This window comes from Zea mays, chromosome 5, assembly GCF_902167145.1.
Source record: "Zea mays cultivar B73 chromosome 5, Zm-B73-REFERENCE-NAM-5.0, whole genome shotgun sequence".
Classification (NCBI taxonomy): domain Eukaryota; kingdom Viridiplantae; phylum Streptophyta; class Magnoliopsida; order Poales; family Poaceae; genus Zea; species Zea mays.
In genome coordinates, this window is record NC_050100.1 from 18568995 (window position 1) to 18587382 (window position 18388).

The following is an 18388-nucleotide window of genomic DNA, read 5'->3' on the forward strand; positions in this document are numbered from 1 at the left end:
GCGAACTCCGCTCCGCCCGACCTAGGGCTCGGACTCGGGCTAGGCCCCGGAAGACGGCGAACTCCGCTCTGCCCGACCCAGGGCTCGGACTTGGGCTCAGCCCCAGAAGACGACGAACTCCGCTCCGCCCGACCCCAGGGCTCGGACTACGCCCTGACCTCAGCCGACGGTCTCCGCCTCGCCCGACCCGGGGGCTCGGACTCGACCTCGGCCACGGAAGACAGACTCGACCTCGGCTTCGGAGGAGCTTCCACGTCGCCCAACCTAGGGTGCCGACCAGCCACGTCAACAGGAGGCACCATCATCACCCTACCCCGAGCTGACTCGGGCCACGGGGAACAAGACCGGCGTCCCATCTGGCTCGCTCCGCCATATAGGCGATGATGGCGCCCCGCATACTCTGTGACGACGGCGGCTCTAAGCCCCCTTACGGAAGCAAGAGGACGTCAGCAAGGACTCAACAGCTCCGACAGCTGTCCCTCCGCCAGGCTCCATCGCTCCTCCGACGACCATGACATCACACCAGCTGGGTGCCAAAATCTCTCCGGCTGCCACAACGGCATGTACTTAGGGCGCTAGCTCTCCCCCGCTAGACACGTAGCACTCTGCTACACCCCCCATTGTACACCTAGATCCTCTCCTTGCGCCTATAAAAGGAAGGACCAGGGCCCTCTTAGAGAGGGTTGGCCGCGCGGGGACGAGGACGAGACACGCGCTCGCTTGAAGCCGCTCGCTCCCTCTCCCGCGTGGACGCTTGTAACCCCCTCCTGCAAGCGCACCCGACCTAGGCGCGGGACGAACACGAAGGCCGCGGGATTCCCACCTCTCTCACGCTGGTCTCCGGCCACCTCGCTTCCCCCCTTCACGCTCAGCCTCGCGCTCGACCCATCTGGGCTGGGGCACGCGGCGACATTCACTCGTCGGCCTAGGGACCCCCCGGTCTCGAAACATCGACAGTTGGCGCGCCAGGTAGGGGCCTGCTGCGTGTTGACGAACAGCTTCCCGTCAAGCTCCAGATGGGCAGTCTCCAGCAACCTCTCCAACCCGGGACGGTGCTCCGTTTCGGGAGTCTTGAGTTCATGTCCCTCGACGGCAGCTATGACATGATACTCCTTCCGCCGCCGCGCGACAACGACAATGGCGGCCGACAGCCCGCCCACTGGCGGCGGAATCGACGACATCTTCCCCGCGTGGTGGAAGAACAACATTCAAGCTCACCCCGTCCTCTCCCCCGCCGACGGAGGAGGAGGCGGGGCAACCAAGGCCAAGCAGGAGGCAGCGCCTCGTCGGCTGTCGAGCGAGTCGACGGCACCAGCACCCCAATGGGGGGTGCACTGGGCATCGACCCCGCGCTTGAGACGAAGACGAGCGCCATCTCCCCGCAACGTGCCGATTCCGGGCAAGCGGACGACGCCAGCACGCTCGCGAAAAGCTTGCTGGATGTCACCCTCGTACCTGAGACGACGGTGTAGTCAGTCCCCGACGTGACTTTATCGCCACTGTCGACCAAGAGGTACCGACCGATTCCCATCCCATGTCATTTGGATTCAGCCTCAACCCGCCTAGCGGCTTCGCTTTGGTGGGTGTTCTCGTAGAGGCGAGTCCAAACCCTCTGGGGTTTCGTATGCGGTCACCTTGGGACCGGCTGACGGACGTCTCGACCTACGGGCCCTCTGGGTCCGAGGAAGACGACGAGCCCAGCATCTGTTGGGATTTCTCTGGACTTGGCAACCCCAGTGCCATGCGGGACTTCATGACCGCATGCGACTACTGCCTTTCCGACTGTTCCGATGGTAGCCGTAGCCTCGGCGACGAGGACTGCGGCCCAAGTCGCGAATGCTTCCACGTCGATCTAGGGGGTCCCTCCGAAGGCAACCATCTCGGCATGCCGGAGGATGGTGATCTCCCTAGGCCGGTGCCCCGCGTTGACATCCCACGGGAGCTAGTTGTGGTCCCTGTTCAGACGGGGGCCATGACCCACAGCTCGAGCAAATCCGCGGGGTACAGGCCAGGCTCGACGAGGGAGCAGGAGCGCTTGAGCCGATCCGCCGGGACATCGAGCAGGCATGGGCGGGCCAGCCTCCGCCCGGAGAAATACGTCATCTACCCCAGGGCTTCCAGCACCGCATCGCCGACGACGTCAGGGTCAGGCCGCCACCCGCATCTAGTGGGGTCGGCCAGAACCTGGCGGCAGCGGCAATGCTTCTCTGCGCGATGTCGGAGCCATCAACCACCGAGGGGCGGCGAATCCATGGAGAGCTCAAGAATCTCCTGGAAGGCGCCGCGGTCCGACGGGCCGAGAGCTCCGCCTCTCGAAGGCAGGGGTACCCCTCGGAACCCCATGCCGCGACTTCCCGATTCATGCGGGAAGCCTCGGTCTACCCCGGGCGCACGCGCAACACAGCGCCTGCGGCCCTGGGTCGCCTCGGCAACGAGCACCATCACCGTGACCGTCGGGCCCACCTCGACGAGAGGGTGCGCCGAGGCTACCACCCCAGGCGTGGGGGACGCTACGACAGCGGGGAGGATCGGAGTCCCTCGCCCGAGCCACCCGGTCCGCAGGCCTTCAGCCGAGCCATACGACGGGCGCCGTTCTCGACCCGGTTCCGACCCCCGACTACTATCACGAAGTACTCGGGGGAGACGAGACCGGAACTGTGGCTCGCGGACTACCGTTTGGCCTGTCAACTGGGTGGAACGGACGATGACAACCTCATCATCCGCAACCTCCCCCTGTTCCTCTCCGACACCGCTCGCGCCTGGTTGGAGCACCTGCCTCTGGGGCAGATCTCCAACTGGGACGACCTAGTCCAAGCTTTCGCTGGCAATTTCCAGGGCACGTACGTGCGCCCCGGGAATTCCTGGGACCTTCGAAGCTGCCGACAGCAGCCGGGAGAGTCTCTCCGGGACTACATCCGGCGATTCTCGAAGCAGCGCACCGAGCTGCCCAACATCACCGACTCAGATGTCATCGGCGCGTTCCTCGCTGGCACCACCTGCCGCGACCTGGTGAGCAAGCTGGGTCGCAAAACCCCCACCAGGGCGAGCGAGCTGATGGACATCGCCACCAAGTTCGCCTCCGGCCAAGAGGCGGTCGAGGATATCTTCCGGAAGGACAAGCAGCCCCAGGGCCGCCCTTCGGAAGATGCCCCCGAGGCGTCAACTCAGCGCGGCGCCAAGAAGAAGGGCAAGAAGAAGTCGCAAGCAAAACGCGACGCCGCCGACGCGGACCTTGTCGCCGCAGCCGAGTACAAGAACCCTCGGAAGCCCCCCGGAGGTGCCAACCTCTTCGACAAGATGCTCAAGGAGCCGTGCCCCTATCACCAGGGGCCCGTCAAGCACACCCTTGAGGAGTGCGTCATGCTTTGGCACCACTTCCACAGGGCCGGGCCACCCGCGGAGGGTGGCAAGGCCCGTGACGACGACAAGAAGGAAGATCACCAGGCAGGAGAGTTCCCCAAGGTCCGCGACTGCTTCATGATCTATGGTGGGCAGGCGGCGAACGCCTTGGCTCGACACCGCAAGCAAGAGCGCCGGGAGGTCTGTTCGGTGAAGGTGGCGGCGCCAGTCTACCTAGACTGGTCCGACAAGCCCATCACCTTTGACCAAGCCGACCACCCCGACCATGTGCCGAGCCCGGGGAAATACCCGCTCGTCGTCGACCCCATCATCGGCGACGTTAGGCTCACCAAGGTCCTCATGGACGGAGGCAGCAGCCTCAACATCATCTACGCCGAGACCCTCAGGCTCCTGCGTGTTGATCTGTCCTCCATCCGGGCAGGCGCTGCGCCCTTCCATGGGATCATTCCCGGGAAGCGCGTCCAGCCCCTCGGACAGCTCGACCTTCCCGTCTGCTTCGGAACACCCTCCAACTTCCGAAGGGAGACCCTGACGTTCGAGGTGGTCGGGTTCCGAGGAACCTACCACGCGGTACTGGGAAGACCATGCTACGCGAAGTTCATGGCCGTCCCCAACTACACCTACCTGAAGCTCAAGATGCCGGGCCCCAACGGGGTCATCACCGTCGGCCCCACGTACAAACACGCGTTCGAATGCGACGTGGAGTGCGTGGAGTACGCCGAGGCCCTCGCCGAGTCCGAGGCCCTCATCGCCGACCTGGAGAGCCTCTCGAAGGAGGTGCCAGACGTGAAGCGTCATGCCGGCAACTTTGAGCCAGCGGAGACGGTTAAGTCCGTCCCCCTCGACCCCAGCGGCGACGCCTCCAAGCAGATCCGGATCGGCTCCGGGCTCGATCCCAAATAGGAAGCAGTGCTCGTCGACTTTCTCCGCGCGAACGCCGACGTCTTCGCGTGGAGTCCCTCGGACATGCCCGGCATACCGAGGGATGTCGCCGAGCACTCGCTGGACATCCGAGCCGGAGCCCAACCCGTCAAGTAGCCTCTGCGCCGATTTGACGAGGAGAAGCGCAGAGCCATAGGCGAGGAGATCCACAAGCTAATGGCGGCAGGGTTCATCAAACAGGTATTCCATCCCGAATGGCTTGCCAACCCTGTGCTTGTGAGAAAGAAAGGGTGAAATGGCGGATGTGTGTAGACTACACTGGTCTTGACAAAGCATGTCTGAAGGTTCCCTACCCTCTGCCTCGCATCGACCAAATCGTGGATTCCACTGCTGGGTGCGAAACCCTGTCTTTCCTCGATGCCTACTCGGGGTATCACCAAATCAGGATGAAAGAGTCCGACCAGCTCGCGACTTCTTTCATCACACCCTTCGGCATGTACTGCTATGTCACCATGTCGTTCGGCTTGAGGAATGCGGGCGCGACGTACCAGCGGTGCATGAACCATGTGTTCGGCGAACACATTGGCCGCACGGTCGAGGCCTACGTCGATGACATCGTAGTCAAGACGAGGAAAGCCTCCGACCTCCTTTCCGACCTTGAAGTGACATTCCGATGTCTCAAGGCGAAGGGCGTCAAGCTCAATCCCGAAAAGTGTGTTTTCGGGGTGCCCCGAGGCATGCTCTTGGGGTTCATCGTCTCCGAGCGGGGCATCGAAGCCAACCCGGAGAAAATCGCAGCCATCACCAGCATGGGGCCCATCAAGGACTTGAAAGGCGTACAGAGGGTCATGGGATGTCTCGCGGCTCTGAGCCGCTTCATCTCACGCCTCGGCGAAAGAGGTCTACCTCTGTACCGCCTCTTGAGGAAGGCCGAGTGCTTCACTTGGACCCCTGAGGCTGAGGAAGCCCTCGGGAACCTGAAGGCGCTCCTCACGAAGGCGCCTATCTTGGTACCCCCAGCTGCCGGAGAAGCCCTCTTGGTCTACGTCGCCGCGACCACTCAGGTGGTTAGCGCCGCGATTGTGGTCGAGAGGCAAGAAGAGGGGCATGCATTGCCCGTTCAGAGGCCAGTTTACTTCATCAGCGTGGTACTGTCCGAAACCAAGATCCGCTACCCACAAGTTCAGAAGCTGCTGTACGCGGTGATCCTAACGCGGCGGAAGCTGCGACACTACTTCGAGTCTCATCTGATAACTGTGGTGTCATCCTTCCCCCTGGGGGAGATCATCCAGTGCCGAGAGGCCTCGGGTAGGATTGCAAAGTGGGCAGTGGAAATCATGGGCGAGACAATCTCGTTCGCTCCTCGGAAGGCCATCAAGTCCCAGGTCTTGGCGGACTTCGTAGCTGAATGGGTCGATACTCAGCTCCCAACAGCTCCGATCCAGCCGGAGCTCTGGACCATGTTCTTCGACGGGTCGCTGATGAAGACAGGAACCGGCGCAGGCCTACTCTTCATCTCGCCCCTCAGGAAGCACCTACGCTACGTGCTGCGCCTCCATTTCCCGGTGTCCAACAATGTGGTCGAGTATGAGGCTCTGGTCAACGGGTTGCGGATCGCCATCGAGCTAGTGGTCCGACGCCTCGACGCCCGCGGCGACTCGCAGCTCGTCATCGACCAAGTCATGAAGAACTCCCACTGCCGCGACCCGAAGATGGAGGCCTACTGCGATGAGGTTCGGCGCCTAGAAGATAAGTTCTACGGGCTCGAGCTCAACCACATCGCTCGGCGCTACAACGAGACTGCGGATGAGCTGGCTAAAATAGCCTCGGGGCGAATAACGGTTCCTCCGGACGTCTTCTCCCGAGATCTGCGTCAGCCCTCCGTCAAGAGCGACAACATGCCCGAGCCTGAGGCACCCTCGGCCCAGCCCGAGGTACCCTCGGCACAGTCCGAGGCGCCCTCGGCTCTGCCCGAGGCACCCTCGGCCCAGCCCGAGGTACCCTCGGCACAGTCCGAGGCACCCTCGGCTCGGCTCGAGGTACCCTCGGCCCCCAAGGGCGAGACGCTGCACGTTGGGGGGAGCGAAGTGGGGTCACGCCTGATCAAAGCTGGCAGACCCCGTACCTGCAATACCTCTACCGAGGAGAGCTACCCTCCGACCGAGCCGAAGCTCGGTGGCTGGCGCGGCGCGCCAAGTCGTTCGTCTTGCTGGGAGATGAGAAGGAGCTCTACCACCGCAGCCCCTCAGGCATCCTCCAGCGATGCATCTCCATCGCCGAAGGTCAGGAACTCCTGCAAGAAATACACTCGGGGGCTTGCGGCCATCACGCAGCGCCTCGAGCCCTGGTCGGGAATGCTTTCCGACAAGGCTTCTATTGGCCGACGGCGGTGGCCGACGCCACTAGAATTGTCCGCACCTGCGAAGGGTGTCAATTCTACGCAAGGCAAACCCACCTGCCTGCCCAGGCTCTGCAGACGATACCCATCACCTGGCCTTTTGCCGTGTGGGGTCTGGACCTCGTCGGCCCCTTGCAGAAGGCACCCGGGGGCTACACGCACCTGTTGGTCGCTATCGACAAATTCTCCAAGTGGATCGAGGTCCGACCCCTAAACAGCATCAGGTCCGAGCAGGCGGTGGCGTTCTTCACCAACATCATCCATCGTTTCGGGGTCCCGAACTCCATCATCACCGACAACGGCACCCAGTTCACCGGCAGAAAGTTCCTGGACTTCTGTGAGGATCACCACATCCGGGTGGACTGGGCCGCCGTGGCTCACCCCATGTCAAATGGCAAGTAGAGCGTGCCAACGGCATGATTCTGCAAGGGCTCAAGCCTCGGATCTACAACGACCTCAACAAGTTCGGCAAGCGATGGATGAAGGAACTCCCCTCGGTGGTCTGGAGCCTGAGGACAATGCCGAGCCGAGCCACGGGCTTCACGCCGTTCTTCCTAGTCTACGGGGCCGAGGCCGTCTTGCCCACAGACCTGGAATACGGCTCCCCGAGGACGAGGGCCTACACCGACCAAAGCAACCAAGCTAGCCGAGAAGACTCGCAGGACCAGCTGGAGGAGGCTCGGGACAAGGCCTTACTACACTCGGCGTGGTACCAGCAGTCCCTGCGACGCTACCACGCCCGAGGGGTCCGGTCCCGAGACCTCCAGGTGGGTGACCTGGTGCTCCGGCTGCGACAAGACGCCCGAGGGCGGCACAAGCTCACGCCCCCCTGGGAGGGGCCGTTCGTCATCGCCAAAGTTCTGAAGCCCGGAACATACAAGCTGGCCAACAGTCAAGGCGAGGTCTACAACAACGCTTGGAACATCCAACAGCTATGTCGCTTCTACCCTTAAGATGTTTTCAAGTTGTTCATATACCTCGCACCCATGCAAAGTTTAGTCATCAAGGAAGGGTAGGCCTCGCCTCGGCAAAGCCCGACCCTCCCTCGGGGGCTAAAAGGGGGGGAACCCCCTCTGCGTCGAAATTTTCCTCGAAAAAAGATCTTTTCTGCCAGAATGTCTTTCGTGCTTTTTGACTACTTCGAAAGTGGATCCTGAAAACGACGGAGTACACGTAAGCAGCCAAGGCTGACCGAGCCGAGGGACTCCTACGCCTCCGGGATATGGATACCTCACTCATCACCTTCTGCGATAAGTAACTCACGTTCGGATAAGTTATTCCACGGACCGAACAAGTCTTCACGTTCGGAAGCTCTTCTGCCGAAGCGATCCTTCGAGCCTTCTCGACTGCGTCGGTGATAGAGCCCCATGGACGGGTAAGAGTGCGCGTAAGCGGCAAGGCCGACCGAGCCGAGGGACTCCTACGCCTCCGGGATACGGATACCTCACTCGTCACCTTTACACGGGGCGACTCACGCTTGGTGAAGCGGTTCAGACAACCAACAGGCGAGTCTTAGTGCTCGAAAATGAGGAAAAAACACGGCTCCGTGCCGAAAATACATACATGTTCAGGTCTCGACAGCCACAATGAACAAAAACATTGGCATTCAAAGTGTCATTACAAACGGAACTCCAGTTCCACCTCCACAGGTACGAACAACCCCACTCGATGGGGGGGCCTGCGGAGCAACAGAAGACCGACGGACGGCTCACCGTCGCCCGCTCCAGCAGCAGCGACAACGACCCCCTCTACGGGTGGCCGAACTGCAGCGGTGATGGCCTCAGGGCGAACACCGCTGCAACCTTGCCCTCGCCCACGCCGACGCTCGAGGGGCAAGGACAAGTACAAAGGGCCGGAGGCCCGAAGCGCGGATGGTGGCGGTGATCCCGTCGGCGACGGGGACTTCTCGAGCCGCCTCCGCCTCGGCACCGACGACAGGGGCCGTCGGCCTGCCGGCAGATCCCCACTCGGATCCTCCCGGACGAGCAGGGCACCGACCCCCCGCGCGAAGGCACCATACCGGTGCAAAGGTAGGACCGCCCCAGAACACGAACGCCGCCCCAGCAGCGCACGACATCTTGGGCGGTCCTCCCGTGCACACGGCGCGGCAGCCGCCTTCCGGCAGGAGGGGGCACCGGGAGCCAAGCCGACGAGCCCGACGCGCTGGGGCTGACGACGCCCCCCCGTCGGCCAGCCCCGCGTTGTAGAAGTCCGACCCGCCCGCAGGGCCAGCGAGCACCCTATCCCTCGAACACCGCAGGAGAGGGTGACCCACGAACCCGCGCGGGAGGTAGAGCTCCGGCTCAGCCCGGCCTCCACCCCAGCGAGGATGATGAACATCCTTGAAGCTGAGGGTGGGACCAAGATCGCAGCCCAGCTTGCTTCTCCCCACCCAGGGGCTGGTGGTCACCGTCTTGGGTGACCCCCGGCGAGGGGGAGCAGCCGGGCTGGCTGATGAAAATCCTTGAAGCCGAACGATGGCTGAAAGGTACCAACTCCCACGGAGTTGCGTTCCTCCAATGATGAGGCGGAAAGACGGCGGGTATCCCCCATCCGGGGGCTTGGAAGGTAGAAAGACATGATGCATAAGGGAGCGCGAAGACATGGTCGCCTTCTAAAGGGGGTCACCCTCCTTTTAAAGGCGACTCTCCCTACTTGTGCCCCCAACCATCGTGGGCTGAGTCGTCTCCAACACACTCCAAGGTCCTCCCCTACGGCGCGGGGGCTGGGTCCCACACGTCATGCAAGCCGGCTCAGAGCAGAAGAAGCCAAACCGCCGTGCGCGATGCGTACAACCGCACAGCGGTTACAAGCGACTCTCCACTTTTGCCCAGACCAACGGGCGAAAGGGGCGGGCAACCATGCAGGCGGCATGCAACCGCGCCAAGTGGGCGCACTTCTCCGACTCCCAACATGCCCAGCATGGAGGCCCAGGCCCACGCGTCATGCAACCGGCGCGCCGAATGCTTCGTGCATGCAACAGCACCGCCACTTGCGCCACTACCGCGCCTCCTCGACTGCAGAACCAATACCGCGACTCGAGGCGACCCAGCGCACGACCCAGCAGCGCCAGCCTGGCGCGGCGGTAAATACGGCCAAAAATGGGCCGGCAGTAATGGCGGTGGCAGGCGGGCAGGAGCAGCGGCCACGTCGTCAGCCAAGCTCACGTCCCGTCCGGGGGCAGCGAGAGAACCCTCTCTCACGGCGTGAGGACAGCGCGCCCGTGATCCGTCCCTCGAACGGCTCGCACACGCGCAACGACCGCCCCGCCAACCACTCGCCCCGTCACATTAACTCCACGGCGGGACAGGCGGCACCTCTGGCAGGAGAAGCGGGCGACGCTTCACCTTCGCCATAATGACCGTGTCAGAAAAGGTACGCCGCGTCGTTTGATTTCGTATCCTTTTCCTTTTTTCCTCTTTCTCCCTCTTGCAACAGGGACCGGGAAAGGGGGATACCCCGAAAAGGATCCTTCCCCGTGAAGGAACCAGGCTCCGAGCCTCCCTACTGATCATAGGTTCGAAGGCTGGCCCCTCAGAAGGGTTCGACAGCTGCCTCAGATTGTGTGGGCTCTACACCCACTACTGGTTAGAGGTTCGAAGGCCGGCCCCTCAGAAGGGTTCTACGGCCGCCTCAGGCTACTCGGGCTCCACGCCCATTACTGATCAGGGGTTCGAAGGCTGGCCCCCGAAGGGTTCACAGCCGCCTCAGACACCGAGCGAGGGATGACCATGGGTACGTTCGATACATAACCGAGGCTCGGGCTGCGCTCCCGAGGTACCCTAGGACATTTCCGAGACCAACGGGAACGATCTTGTAACGGAATCCCATCGGAGGGAGGCATCGAGCCCTCGGACCCCGTTGCCAGGGGACCGGGTCCGGCAGATCACCCGCAGGTACTTTTGGGCGTGCCTCTGGGCCCCTAGCCGACCCCCAACGAACGGGGCACAGACGTCCACTCGGATTACCCGCTTGCAGCTCACCGGAGACACCATGTTCGGCGCCCATCGAGGGCAACATGGCGCTTTCCCCCCTCCTCCTTGTGGAAAGGCGACGCAGGGGCGTATGTAAAAAAGTCGAGTCTGTCCCTGATCGTCCTCTCGCCCAGTGCAGAGGCTCGGGGGCTGCTTGAGAGCACCTAGAGGGGGGGGTGAATAGGTGATCCTGCGAAACTTTAAACTTATAGCCACAAAGACTTGTTAAGGGTTAGCACAATAATTGCCAAGTGGCTAGAAAGGATATAATCACAAAGAATTCAACACAGAGAAGACACGGTGATTTATCCCGTGGTTCGGCCAAGTACAAAACTTGCCTACTCCACGTTGTGGCGTCCCAACGGACGAGGGTTGCAATCAACCCCTCTCAAGTGGTCCAAAGACCCACTTGAATACCACGGTGTTTTGCCTTGCTTATCTTTATCCCACTCGCGAGGAATCTCCACAAATTGGAGTCTCTCGCCCTTACACTTAAGATTCACAAAGAAGCACGGAGTAAGGGAGGGAAGCAACACACACAAATCCACAGCGAAATGCGCACACACACGGCCAAGAATCGAGCTCAAAGACTATCTCAAAGTTCTCACAAGAACGGAGCTCGAATCACTTAGAATAACAAACGGATGCGCAAAGACTGAGTGTGGATGATCAAGAATGCTCAAGAGTTGCTTGGTGTTCTCCTCCATGCGCCTAGGGGTCCCTTTTATAGCCCCAAGGCAGCTAGGAGCCGTTGAGAACAAATCTGGAAGGCCATCTTTGCCTTCTGTCGTCGGGCGCACCGGACAGTCCGATGCACACCGGACACTGTCCGGTGCCCGATTTCCTTCCTTTAACAGCGCAGTCGACCGTTGCAGATGCGGGAGCCGTTGGCGCACCGGACATGTCCGGTGCACACCGGACAGTCCGGTGCCCCCTTCCGACCGTTGGCTCGGCCACGTGTCCCGCGCAGAACGCGCGGCCGACCGTTGGCCCGGCCGACCGTTGGCTCACCGGACAGTCCGGTGCACACCGGACAGTCCGGTGAATTTTAGCCGTACGCCGTCAGCAAATTCCCGAGAGCGGCCTCTTCGGTCGAGGCAGCCTGGCGCACCGGACACTGTCCGGTGCACCACCGGACAGTCCGGTGCCCCAGACCGAAACAGCCTCTTGGCTGTACACAGCCGACTTTCTTCTTTTCTTCTTCTTCCTGTTTCTAATACTTAGACAAGTATATTAGTACCCAAAACTAATGTACTAAGACTTAGAAACATACCTTTGCTCTAGATTTGCACTTTGTTCATCCATGGGCATTGATTCACATTTAAGCACTTGTGTTGACACTCAATCACCAAAATACTTAGAAATGGCCCAAGGGCACATTTCCCTTTCAATCTCCCCCTTTTTGGTGATTTATGCCAACACAAACATAAAGCAACTAGAACAAGTGCAAAATCACTTCAAATAAAACTCAAATTGATTTTGATTCAATTTTGGCATATATGGATCATCCTTTGCCACCACTTGGTTTGTTTTTGCAAATCAAACTTAAATCTCTATCTCTATGTCAAACACACATGTTGAGGCATAAAGAGAGTCATTCCAAAAGAGATTGATCAACGATTTCAAAAACTCCCCCTATTTCCCATAATCAACACTTCTCCCCACAAGAAGCCAACATTTGACAAGAGAGACAATAAAAGAGTTTAACAAAACAAAAACTCTATTCTACTATTTTCAAAATCTCTCAAGTGGTAGCTGATCCATTTATTGCTTTGGCCCTTATTTTCTCCCCCTTTGGCATCAAGCACCAAAACGGGATCAATCTTGGCCCTTTAACCCCATTGCCTCACCAAAATCTTCAATTAAGAGCAAATAGGCAATAAGAGTTTAAAGATGAACTTGGAATAAGTTACCCTCTCATCGGAGTGCAGTGGAAGTCTTTCATGGTCCAAGTCCACCTTTTCCCTTTCAATTCCTCCTTCGAGACTAAATCATCAACTCAAGCACATGGTTAGTCTCAAAGGGTCAAGTTGTAACACATCTCCCCCTAAACATGTGCATCGCTTTGCAACGGACTTGTGAGGTCCAGGGAGTGTTTGTACAACTTGAGCACCATAATAAGCAACAAAATGCAGAAAGGAACATGATCAAAGGCATAAACACATGTATGCTACAATTCAATCCAAGTTCCGTGAATCTAAGACATTTAGCTCACTACGCAGCCTGCAAAAGGTCTTCTCATCTAGAGGCTTGGTAAAGATATCGGCTAGCTGGTTCTCGGTGCTAACATGAAACACTTCGATATCTCCCTTTTGCTGGTGGTCTCTCAAAAAGTGATGCCGGATGTCTATGTGCTTTGTGCGGCTGTGTTCAACAGGATTTTCCGCCATGCGGATAGCACTCTCATTGTCACATAGGAGTGGGACTTTGCTCAGATTGTAGCCAAAGTCCCGGAGGGTTTGCCTCATCCAAAGTAGTTGCGCGCAACACTGTCCTGCGGCAACATACTCGGCCTCAGCGGTGGATAGGGCAACGGAGGTTTGTTTCTTAGAGTTCCACGACACCAGGGACCTTCCTAAGAATTGGCACGTCCCCGATGTACTCTTCCTATCGACCTTACATCCAGCATAGTCGGAATCTGAGTATCCAACTAGGTCAAAGGTAGACCCCTTTGGATACCAGAGCCCGAAGCAAGGCGTAGCAACCAAATATCTAAGAATTCGCTTCACCGCCACTAAGTGACACTCCTTAGGATCGGATTGAAATCTAGCACACATGCATACGCTAAGCATAATATCTGGTCTACTAGCACATAAATAAAGTAGAGACCCTATCATTGACCGGTATGCTTTTTGATCAACGGACTTACCTCCTTTGTTGAGGTCGGTGTGTCCGTCGGTTCCCATCGGAGTCTTTGTGGGCTTGGCGTCCTTCATCCCAAACCGCTTTAGCAGATCTTGCGTGTACTTCGTTTGGGAGATGAAGGTGCCGTCCTTGAGTTGCTTCACTTGGAACCCAAGGAAGTAGTTCAACTCGCCCATCATCGACATCTCGAATTTCTGAGTCATTACCCTGCTAAACTCTTCACAAGACTTTTGGTTAGTAGAACCAAATATTATGTCATCGACATAAATTTGGCACACAAACAAATCACCATCACATGTCTTAGTGAACAGAGTTGGATCGGCTTTCCCAACCTTGAAAGCATTAGCAAGTAGAAAGTCTCTAAGGCATTCATACCATGCTCTTGGGGCTTGCTTAAGTCCATAGAGCGCCTTAGAGAGCTTACACACATGGTCGGGGTACCGTTCATCCTCGAAGCCAGGGGGTTGCTCCACGTACACCTCCTCCTTGATTGGCCCGTTGAGGAAAGCGCTCTTCACATCCATTTGGAACAACCTGAAAGAATGGTGAGCGGCATATGCTAACAAGATACAAATTGATTCTAGCCTAGCCACAGGAGCAAATGTCTCCTCAAAGTCCAAACCTGCGACTTGGGCATAACCTTTTGCCACAAGTCGAGCCTTGTTCCTCGTCACCACCCCGTGCTCGTCCTGTTTGTTGCGGAACACCCACTTGGTTCCCACAACATTTTGCTTCGGACGAGGCACCAGCGTCCAAACTTCATTTCTCTTGAAGTTGTTGAGCTCCTCCTGCATGGCCAACACCCAGTCCGGATCTAGCAAGGCCTCCTCTACCCTGAAAGGCTCAATAGAAGAGACAAAGGAGTAATGCTCACAAAAATTAACTAATCGAGAACGAGTAGTTACTCCCTTGCTAATGTCACCCAGAATTTGGTCGACGGGATGATCCCTTTGAATCATCGCTCGAACTTGGGTTGGAGGTGCAGGTTGTGCATCTTCCTCCATCACATGATCATCTTGTGCTCCCCCTTGATCACACGCCTCCTGTTGATGAACCTGTTCATCATCTTGAGTTGGGGGTAGCACCATAGTTGAGGAAGAAGGTTGATCTCGTTCATCTTGTTCCTGTGGCCGCACTTCTCCAATCGCCATGGTTCGTATAGCGGCCGTCGGAACATCTTCTTCATCTACATCATCACAATCAACAACTTGCTCTCTTGGAGAGCCATTAGTCTCATCAAATACAACGTCGCTAGAGACTTCAACCAAACCCGATGATTTGTTGAAGACTCTATACGCCTTTGTATTTGAGTCATAACCTAACAAAAACCCTTCTACAGCTTTGGGAGCAAACTTAGAATTTCTACCCTTCTTCACTAGAATGTAGCACTTGCTCCCAAATACACGAAAGTACGATACATTGGGTTTGTTACCGGTTAGAAGCTCATATGACGTCTTCTTGAGGAGGCGGTGAAGGTAGACCCTGTTGATGACGTGGCAAGCTGTGTTCACGGCTTCCGACCAAAAACGCTCGGGGGTCTTGAATTCTCCAAGCATAGTCCTCGCCATGTCGATTAGCGTCCTGTTCTTCCTCTCTACCACGCCATTTTGCTGTGGTGTGTAGGGAGCGGAGAACTCATGCTTGATCCCTTCCTCCTCAAGGAACTCCTCCACTTGAAGGTTCTTGAACTCGGACCCGTTGTCGCTTCTTATCTTCTTCACCTTGAGCTCAAACTCATTTTGAGCTCTCCTGAGGAAGCGCTTGAGGGTCCCTTGGGTTTCAGACTTATCCTGCAAAAAGAACACCCAAGTGAAGCGGGAAAAGTCATCAACAATAACTAAACCATACTTACTCCCTCCTATGCTCAGATAGGCGACGGGTCCGAAGAGGTCCATATGCAGCAGCTCCAGGGGTCTTGAAGTGGTCATCACATTCTTGCTGTGATGTGCTCCTCCCACTTGTTTACCTGCTTGACAAGCTGCACAAGGTCTATCTTTTTCGAATTGTACGTTAGTCAACCCTATCACGTGTTCTCCCTTTAGAAGCTTGTGAAGGTTCTTCATCCCCACATGTGCTAAGCGGCGATGCCACAGCCAGCCCATGCTAGTCTTAGCAATTAAGCATCCATCTAGACCGGCCTCTTCTTTTGCAAAATCAACTAAGTAGAGCTTGCCGTCTAATACACCCTTAAAAGCTAGTGAACCATCACTTCTTCTAAAGACAAACACATCTACATTTGTAAATAGACAGTTATATCCCATATGACATAATTGACTAACAGATAGCAAATTATATCCAAGACTCTCCACTAAAAACACATTAGAGATAGAATGCTCATTGGAAATTGCAATTTTACCTAACCCTTTTACCTTGCCTTGATTCCCATCACCGAATATAATTGAATCTTGGGAATCCTTATTCTTGACGTAGGAGGTGAACATTTTCTTCTCCTCCGTCATATGGTTTGTGCATCCGCTGTCGATAATCCAGCTTGAACCCCCGGATGCATAAACCTGCAAGGCAAATTTAGGCTTGGGACTTAGGTACCCAACTCTTGTTGGGTCCTACAAGGTTAGTACAAATATCCTTAGGGACCCAAATGCAAGTTTTGTCTCCCTTGCATTTTGCCCCTAACTTCCTAGCAACTATCTTCCTATCCTTTCTACAAATAGCAAAGGAAGCATTTAAAGCATAATAAATTGTAGAAGGTTCATTTACTACTTTCCTAGGAGCATGAATAGTATTCTTTCTAGGCACGTGATGAATAGCACTTCTCCTAGTCATACTTCTACCATGCATATAGGAAGAACTAGAAGCAGTCATGGCATAAGAATCATAAGCATGTGAATCAAAAGCATCATAACTTCTAAAAGCATTTCTATAATTTTTCCTATCATGATACAAAAAGGCATGGTTCTTTTTAGCACTAGTAGCCATAGGGGCCTTCCCTTTCTCCTTAGCGGAAATGGGAGCCTTATGGCTTGTTAAGTTCTTGGCTTCCCTTTTGAAACCAAGTCCATCCTTAATTGAGGGGTGTCTACCGATCGTGTAGGCATCCCTTGCAAATTTTAGTTTATCAAATTCATTCTTGCTAGTCTTAAGTTGGGCGTTAAGACTAGCCAATTCCTCAGTTAATTTGGATATTGAAACTAAATGATCGCTACAAGCATCAACATCGAAATCTTTACACCTAGTGCAAATCTTAACATGTTCTACACAAGATGTTGATTTACTAGATTTTTCTAGTTTAGCATTTAAATCATCATTTATGCTCTTTAAACTAGCAATTGAATCATGACATGTAGACAACTCATAAGAAAGCATTTCATTTCTCTTAATCTCTAATGCAAGTGATTTTTGTGCTTCTACAAACTTGTCATGTTCTTCATACAACAAATCTTCTTGCTTTTCTAAAAGCACATTCTTATCATTCAAGGCATCAATCAATTCATTGATTTTGTCTATCTTAGATCTATCTAAGCCCTTGAATAAGCATGAATAGTCTATGTCATCATCATCACTAGACTCATTATCACTAGAAGAAGCATAAGTGGAGTCTCGAGTACTCACCTTCTTCTCCCTTGCCATAAGGCATGTGTGACGCTCGTTGGGGAAGAGGGATGACTTGTTGAAGGCGGTGGCAGCGAGTCCTTCATTGTCGGAGTCGGAGGAGCAATCCGAATCCCACTCCTTTCCGATGTGTGCCTCGCCCTTGGCCTTCTTGTAATTCTTCTTCTTTTCCCTCTTGTTCCCCTGTTCCTGGTCACTATCGTTATCGGGGCAGTTAGCGATAAAATGACCAATCTTACCGCACTTGAAGCATGAGCGCTTCCCCTTTGTCTTGGTCTTGCTTGGCTGCCCCTTGTGACCTTTTAGCACCGTCTTGAAGCGTTTGATGATGAGAGCCATCTCTTCATCATTAAGTCCGGCCGCCTCAATTTGTGCCACCTTGCTAGGTAGCGCCTCCTTGCTTCTTGTTGCCTTGAGAGCAAGGGGTTGATGCTCGTTGATCGGTCCATTCAAGGCGTCGTCCACGTATCTTGCCTCCTTGATCATCATCCGCCCGCTTACGAATTTTCCGAGTACCTCCTCGGGCGTCATCTTCGTGTACCTGGGATTCTCACGAATATTGTTCACGAGATGAGGATCAAGAACGGTAAATGACCTTAGCATTAGGCGGACGACGTCGTGATCCGTCCATCGCGTGCTTCCGTAGCTCCTTATTTTGTTGATAAGGGTCTTGAGCCGGTTGTATGTTTGGGTTGGCTCCTCGCCCCTTATCATTGCAAACCTTCCAAGCTCGCCCTCTACCAACTCCATTTTGGTGAGCATGGTGATGTCGTTCCCCTCGTGAGAAATCTTGAGGGTGTCCCATATCTGCTTGGCATTGTCCAAGCCGCTCACCTTATTGTACTCGTCCCTGCACAAAGAGGCTAGCAACACAGTAGTAGTGTTGGGGACTTGTTCTCAAGTGCTTCGGCTTGGAAGGAGATGAAAATACAAATGTGACGCAAAAGCAAATGCCAAGTCAGCGTGAACAGTACAGGAGTACTGTTCATCTATTTATAGACGTGGGACGCAGCCCATGTAAAATTACATTCATGTCCACTACATTTGCTAATGACTTATGAGGATCTGTCAAAGCCTAAGTAGTCTTTTCATCTTTAAGTCGGTTTCCCTTTCTGCCACTATGCTGAAGCTCCCCTGCGCATAGCTTTGGCTATGCACCATCCCTCGTACGGCTTGATGATCAGCCCGTCCTTCATCTCAATCTTCCTTCGTCTAGCTTAAGCTTCGTCCTGATCGTACTTCATGTTCACAATCTGGGTCCGAAGATATCTGTTCATACATTTCACTTGGAAGATATTGTCAAATCATGTTTTTGAGGACCTTCGGAGGACGAAGGCCC